The following is a 6,674-nucleotide window of genomic DNA, read 5'->3' as shown; positions in this document are numbered from 1 at the left end:
CTCCCTGGTCATGGTGCAGATTCAGGGGTGAGCCTGCTGGGGGGTGGGCCGTGAGCAGGAGTGCCTGCTGGGTGACCTCAGGAGCCATCAAGCCCTCTGAGCCTTGGTCTCACTATTTGTAGTCAAAACACCCCTTCTTCATGGAGTGTGTGTGAAGCTTAGATGAGCTCAGCTGTCCACGCATTCGCTGGGAATTCAGGTGAGTAAGACCAGACAGACTGAACACATGTGGCTCAGGGTGTGGCGCTGCCAGGTGGGACCCGGCCAGTGGCTGACAGGAACCCCAGGAGACGAAGGGGGAGACTTGGCCTGGGAGGAATCCACCCTGCCCCGGGCCCCAGCTGGCCGAGAGAAGCCGATTGAGTTTATTTTCTGCCACCACCCCCCCCCCCCCAAACACACACACACCTGCCGCTCCACACCCCATGCCAGCTCTCCGCTGTGAGGACAGTGGACGTGGAGACATGGTCCGGGAGCTGGCCTCTGCGGCACAGAGATCCCAGGGCTGCACCACCACCCCAGGATTGGGCTGATTGCTCCTTAGAGCTCTTTAGAGCTGCATGCATGGGCAGGGCTTAGCCCAGGGCCTTCTGGGAGACTTGCCCCCTGCATGAGTACAACGGAAGAGGTAAGTTTCCTCAGGCCAGGCTCTGGGAATAAGCCATAGGGTGTCTGAGGGATGGGAGGAAGAGCCAGCCAGGTGAGGTCCTCCAGGACCACCAGCTCAAGCTGGTTTCAAGATTAAAAAAAAAAAAACAAAAATAGAAACGGGTGAAGTTTTAAAAATACTCTTGAGTAAGAAAATCTGTGTAAGCAAAGGATAAGATGTAGTTGCCTTAAAATAAACAATTGGTATTTGATGACAGAATTTCTTATTGGAAAAACCAAGCAAAGTCAAATTACTGTTCCTTGAGCTTTTATCTTCCCCCGTTTTGAAGTCTGATTCTGAATTTCATTTTCACTTTGGCATCTTTCCTCAGTTTCCCCAGAAGCGATGTCCTTGTGCTGTACTTTGCATACAGATCCTAGTCTGGGTCTAGGATTTCAGGGGATCAAGTCCATTCTCCCCAAAGCCTCTGAGCACTCCCAGTGCTGTGGGTGGGGCGTCCCCATGTCCCCAGTGTGGAGCTCAGGTCCTGGTAGTGCTGAAGCTCACACCTCAGCTGCCCCAGGGGACAGGGCCCATCGAGGCTGTAGCTACTGTTTGAGCCAGAGGTGACAGGCCTGGTCTCCGGGTGACCCGGGGTGGAACTGACCAGGGTTGGCCCAGGATGCCATGAGTGTTTCTGACTTGGGTACCTGGGCAGACTGTAGATGGTGAATCAGGGAATAGAGGGGCTTCCAAAGACACCCTAAAGGCCACCCAGGAAGCCTCCTAGTTGGCATGTCCACCGGCTTCCTCTCTTCATCCTCTGGATTTTGGTCCTCAGGCCGGGTGTTGGCCCTCTGCCCACACTCACCAGCCCACTTCCCAGGCTCATCCCCCAGGGACAAAGGGGGCTGGGGATCACCGAGTCCCACCAGCACCCAGGCCCTTAGTTGCCACGTGGAGGCAGCGATGCGTCTCAGGTTGGCGTGAAGATGAGCTAAGCTCTTAGCCAGGCCTCGTGGGCCAGCCATCGAAAGGTTGCTTGAGTTTCTGCTTTGCTGTTTACAGGCAGACCTTGGGCAGGTGGCCTGATGTCTTATCTGTAAAATGGGAGACTTGGTCCAACTCTTAGGGCAGGTGTAAAACCCGGTTGAGAATGTTCATCCTTTTATCACTTCAACAAATATTTACTGAGCATTGGCTAGTGCCAGGCCTGGGAAAGCTGGGGAACAAAGCTGGGCAAGTGCCGGGTCTGAGGTGCTCAAGGCCTGGAGGGTCAGCAGGCCCTGCACAGGGATGCAGCCGGATGTGAAGGGGTCGGGGGAGACCCAGGCCATGCCCTGGCCAGGGGTGCTGGAGAGCCAGGCAGCTCCCTGGCATCCTCTCTGCCGCCAGCCCACGTGGCACCCTCCAGGGAAGGTGTGAGGGGCTGCCCCTCTGCACACCCTGCCCGTCCCAGCCCTCAAGGAGGGGGATTCTCCAGGTGGATGGGCTGGGGGAGGGGGGTTGACAGGCCCTTCTGGCCCTGGCAGTCTTTTTTCTCTGGGGCTGTGCCCACCCCCTGCCCAGGTCCACCTGACTCATCCCTCAAGCCCTGTGGTTGTGCATCAGTGAGGACCCTCATGTCTGTCCCCTCATGGCATGGTGAGGCCAGTTAAGCCAACAGGACTGGCATCAGCCCCTGGGCCCCTGCCTCCTCCCCTCCCTTTTCTCCAGGGCTGGTTGATTTATTAGAAGCTCTGGGGGGCCCAGGCACCTTTGCATAATTAGAGAGCCCCCCACCCCCACCCCCGGCAGAACCACAGGTCCTGGGGAGCATGGCCTGGGAGCTGAGTTTCTACCTCACTTCGCGCACTGCTGTCCTCCCTGGTACCTCTCAGTGCCCGCCCCATGATGCCCCACCTGCCCCAGGGGCTCCCAGGATGGTCCCTTGGTGTCCTCATGGAGGGCACGGCCAGGCACAGACTGGGCAGTGGTGATGGAGCTGACGGCGCAGGGCTGGCCCTGCCACTGTTGGGGCTCCTGGCAGCTCTGATGTCATGAGGGGCGGTGGGCTGTGTCCCGGGGAAGCACGGCTGTCTCCTTCCCCTGCCTTCCTGGGTCACTGGCTGGGCCTCCCCAGCACTCGGTGTCTGCATGGCCCTGGGATCCTCCCCCAGCCTCGCTTCCGTGGTTCCAGGATGGGAGAGAAGCCCCCACCTTGTAGAGCAGCAGGAGGGGGAGCCTGAGCTGACTCCAGGCTGGAGAGAAGGTTCTCAGAAACCTCCTTCCCTGGCCCCTGTTCCAACATGGTGGGACGTGAAAGCCCAGGAGGGCAGGTTGAGCCTCCTTGTTCCTGTGACACCAAGAGTTCTTCCTGTGGGCAAACAGGCCAGGATTGTCCCCAAGAGGCAGGCTGGCTCCTTCCACTCCCCAGGACTTGGCCAGGATGGGGCTGTGCTGCCCCAGGGAGCAGCAGGAGATGCCAGTGCTTTTGGAAGCCAGGCCGGGGCACCAGTTAGCCACTCACCCTCACCCCAGGGCCCCAGTTCTCCGCCCTCCCAGCCCCACCGTGGCTCTGACTTCTCTCCTGGGCCCTCTGGAGAAGGCCTCAGGCCTGGGCTGGGCCTGGAGAAAAGCAAAGCAGGGGGCAGAGCAACTCCCTGCAAAGGGAGGCTTTCAGCCCTGCACCCACTTCCCCAGAAACCTGGGGCCCTGGGGCCAAGATGACCTTCCCTCCCAGAACTTCTTCTCAGGGAGAAACGTGGTCCTCACAGGGGCAAGGACCCTCAGAGGAGGAAGTTCCTGGGGGAAGGAAAGGGTGGTGGGGTCAGTTGTGCTCACAGCAAGTGTGTGCTGCTGTGGGAGAAGGTGCTTTCCCCAGCCCCTTACTTTTCTTTACATTTAAAAAAGTTCTTTTAAACAGTGTGTCCATACAGTTAAAAACAAAAGAGGTTATGCAGTGGAAAGTTTGTGCCTCATCTTGCCTCCCCACTGCTCTGCCTTCCTGCCCACTCCCCCATGATAACATTCTTGAAGAATTTCCTTCTGATGTTTCTTTGTGGACAGGCCAAATCTGAATACATAATCTTGTGCCTCCTCTTGATTTTGCTCAGAGGGAGCAGACTAGTTGGTTCATCCTGCACTCTGACATGGACATTGCACCCCAAATCAGGGAGCTGGCCTCCCTTCAGCCTCGCTGCTCCGCTGTAGGGCTGCACTGTCCCATTTTTAACCAGCCCCTTGGTTTCTGGTCTGCTGACAGGCAAACGAGCATCCAGGTGTGTGTGTCGGATGTTGGGAAGGTGCATTTGGAATGAATGGGGGCAGGTGTGCCCATTGAAGCTGGGGAAGGCCGAGGGGCCATCTCCCAGCCCTGCCCACCCCTCGCCCAGACACCCAGCTCTCCTCTCTGTGGGATTGGGGACATGCTCGCCTGGAAGTCCTGCTCTGGATGTCAGGGAGGGAGGGCCCTAACAGACGCCTTCTGTTCCTCCCCCCTCCTCAAACACCCCAAGTGGCCACATGGCCAGATTGGGATGCTAATCCTCCCCCTCCGCTGCTGGGGCACTTTATATACACCCTCACCCCGCCCCGCCAGCCTGCACCTCCGTCACTCCCACTGTTGCCCTGGACCTGCCTGTAAGGAGGTCACAGCCCCCGCCCCCCACCCTTGCCAAGGGCCTCATCTGAAGGCCAGCAGTGGTATCTCTATTTCAAAACATGTTTCTTTACCTAGCTAATAACTAATTATATTAGTGTTATTAGGAACCAAAATTTTTTGCATAAGAGAATAGAGATACAAATTAAAAACAAAAATTATGTAAAATCTTGTCATCTTACATTTGATAAATAAATATCAGCATGGAATCATAATTTAACTTTTCTTTCTAAAAAATACATTTCTCTTAGCTCTGTCCACTGAAAAGGCCTAGAAGCCCCATAGCCACGAGCAGCACCCAAATCAGGATCTCGAAATAGCTTCCCACCAAAAGGAACCAGGGCTCTTTGAGGAAGGGCTGCCTACAGGTCCGGGGCAGGAAACACACAAGATGAGCCTGAAATACCTTGTTGTGCCAGACAGCAAGGAAGCCACCAAAGGCTTGGGGTCCTAGCAAACTGACATGAGAGCCAACTCTAAGGAGCTGCCACCGGCCACAGCTAAATGACTGAAGCATAAAAAAGATGAGTGACTGCCACAGGTTCAAACACGTTCAAAAACGTCAAATATCATGCGTTCAAATGATACATTAGAAAAACAAAATCTATTGGTCATTTTCAGAGATTGCCAGGACACAGTGATGGTTATTAAGTTATTATGGCATCCACCTGTCTATTCTCTGCTTCAAGAGGCTGCTGGGCTGGGGCTCCGCAAAGCACGTTTTTCCTTTGTGGCTGGCATTCTTCCAACAATGCAGCACCAGCTGCAAAAGTCTCCCAGGTCCCATGGACCTCCCAGCTCTGTAGGGCCCTCCCACCAGCGTCTACATTCCCACCATCCCAAACTCGTCCCTTCACTTCCTCAGCTCTAGGAGTGGAAGCTGCTTCCTCCGGTTGCTTGGTGATATCTTTTTGTTCTTTTACAAAGAATACTTGGGTTTTACAAGAATTTTTTCACTAACTAAAAACAAAAAAAAGAATTGAAAATGTCAAATTGAAATGAACCATGGGACTCAAAACCATCTAGCTTCTGAGACTTCCAGGAAGATGGCGGAGTGGGTGAGGCGAAATAGGCTTCTCCGCCTCTGAGAAAGCAACTAGAGAGGGGACGGAGGACACCAGGGGCCACGGTTTCAGGGTGTGACTGGCCATAGAGGGTCCCCCAAAGTACGTGGAGGGGACACCAACAAAAAATGGAGGAGAGTTGGCGGCTGGTGGGAGGCGGAGAGTTTGTTCCCCACCTGGACCACCCGCCCTCCGCCCCCAGGCCTGCAGCAGCAAAACCGCCCTGGGCAAGGGAGTGAGCAGTGGCTCTCCACTCCTGTGCACCAACCTTGGCAATTTGCTGGGGGGTGATCCTCACTGTCAGACTGAGGGAACCCAGCAGGCAGCATTTGCTCACCTCCCACAGAAGTCAGGGGATGCAATGGCGGGAAGCCGGCAAGGGAGAGGCGCCATAACAGCAATCAGGAGCCCCTCCCACACCCCAGAGACTCGTGGGCACGCAGCAGGCAGAGAACTGGCAGGCAGGGCTCATGCTCCATCTGCGGGGTGCCCTTGATCAGACTCCCTGCCTACATGCTCAGGGCTCATATGGGAGCCCCAGGGCAGGCAGTCCCCAGTGCACACGGGAGATCTGGTGCACTGATTGGTTCCCCACTCGGTTTAGACTCCGCCCACTGCACAGGAGAAGTTCCGGGAAGACCTACGTGAGCCTGGTGGTCCATTAGAGAACTACGCTCCAGCAAGCTGTCCCTCAAGAGCGCCACCTACTGGCAGAATTGGGAAACTGCACTCCAGCAAACCAAATTGTGCCGGTTTGAATGTATTATGTCCCCCAAACGCCATTATCTTTGATGTAATCTTGTGTGGGCAGACCTATTGGTGTTGATTAGATTGTAATTCTTTTGAGTGTTTCCATGGAATGTGCCCCACCCAACTGTGGGGGATAACTGATGAGATATTCCCATGGAGGTGTGGCCTCACCCATTCAGGGTGGGCCTTGATCAGTGGAGCCATATAAATGGGCTGACAAACAGAAGGAACTCAGTGCAGCTGTGAATGACATTTTGAAGAGGAGCTACAGCCAAGAGGGACACTTGGAAGAATGCACAGGAGCTGCAGATGAGAGACAGTCTGAAGACAGCCATTGAAAGCAGACTCCTGCTCCGGAGAAGCTAAGAGAGGACAAATGCCCCAAGAGCAACTGAGGGTGACATTGTGAAGAGGAACTGTGGCCTAGAGAGGAACATCCTGGGAGAAAGCCATTTTGAAACAAGAACTTGGAGCAGATGCCAGCCACGTGCCTTCCCAGCTAACAGAGGTTTTCCGGACACCACTGGCCATCCTCCAGTGAAGGTACCTGATTGCTGATGCATTACCTTGGACACTTTATGGCCTTAAGACTTTAACTATGTAACCAAATAAACCCCCTTTTATAAAAGCC

This window comes from Choloepus didactylus, chromosome 6, assembly GCF_015220235.1.
Source record: "Choloepus didactylus isolate mChoDid1 chromosome 6, mChoDid1.pri, whole genome shotgun sequence".
In the NCBI taxonomy this organism is placed as follows: domain Eukaryota; kingdom Metazoa; phylum Chordata; class Mammalia; order Pilosa; family Megalonychidae; genus Choloepus; species Choloepus didactylus.
This window is presented reverse-complemented; position numbering follows the sequence as displayed.